The sequence below is a fragment of the Clarias gariepinus genome, chromosome 22, assembly GCF_024256425.1.
Source record: "Clarias gariepinus isolate MV-2021 ecotype Netherlands chromosome 22, CGAR_prim_01v2, whole genome shotgun sequence".
In the NCBI taxonomy this organism is placed as follows: domain Eukaryota; kingdom Metazoa; phylum Chordata; class Actinopteri; order Siluriformes; family Clariidae; genus Clarias; species Clarias gariepinus.
The window spans coordinates 12,462,800-12,463,850 of NC_071121.1; positions in this window are offsets into that span (position 1 = coordinate 12,462,800).

The following is a 1,051-nucleotide window of genomic DNA, read 5'->3' on the forward strand; positions in this document are numbered from 1 at the left end:
TTCCTAGCTTTATGAATGCAACCCATGTTGTGTATAACTACATAGTACTGTTTGTGCAGATGATTGTGGTATCTTCAAACATTTGGAAACTGCTTCCAAGGATGAAACAGACTTCGTTCTATAAACAACTGTTAGAATAATTATTTTTGTCATATAGAATTCCCCAGCTTGCCATAAGAGTGGTATTACCTATTTAAGGGGCACAGCCATTGTCTTGAAGAAATGAGTGACAAGCAGTTGCATGGCCAGGAGTTTCCTGTTACCTTATTGCTCCATGACTAATCAAGCAGATAAATAGCCTGGACGTGGTTCTCAGTGTTACATCTGCATTTGGTATCTGTTCACTTGAACTCTTTTCATGGGGTCAAGGTGTCCATGCAAGTGAAAGTGGCCCTTATTAGCCTGAAACTAACTAAATAAATAAATGAATAGACCCATCAGAGAGATGGCAAAAACATTGGCAGTGGGCAAGACAAAAGAAGAAACCAATTGGCAAGCGTAGGAACAGAAAAAGGCCTGAAAGATAACTGAAGGCAACTAAAGTGGATGAACGCAGAATTCTGTCTGTGGTGAAGGCAATGTTATGGGATAAGCGTGTGTGGCTTCCAATGGAACTGGGTCACTTGTGTTGATTGATGAACTGCTGCAAATACAAATAGCTAGATGAATTCTAAAATGTATATTGCTATAATCGCTGTTCAGATTACGCCAAATACTGCAAAACTGTTAGGTTGCCGCGTCATATTGCAGATGGGTAATGACCCAAAACATACAGTAAAAACTACAAAAGAGTTTCTCAAGGCAAAGAAATGGGATATTTGTCACTGGCTAAGTCAGTCACCTAATCTCAACCTAATAGAGCATGCTTTTCATTGCTGAATATTGAGGGAAGAAACACACACACACACAAGCAGCAGCCAAAGACAGCTGCAGTAAAGGCCTGGTGGTGTATATAGTATATATGTATATTTAGGCCTGTGTCTATAGTGTTTTTTCTAATTAAAGTGGGACACTATTTTCTTTTATCTCTAAACTTTAGTAGAGCTTTGAA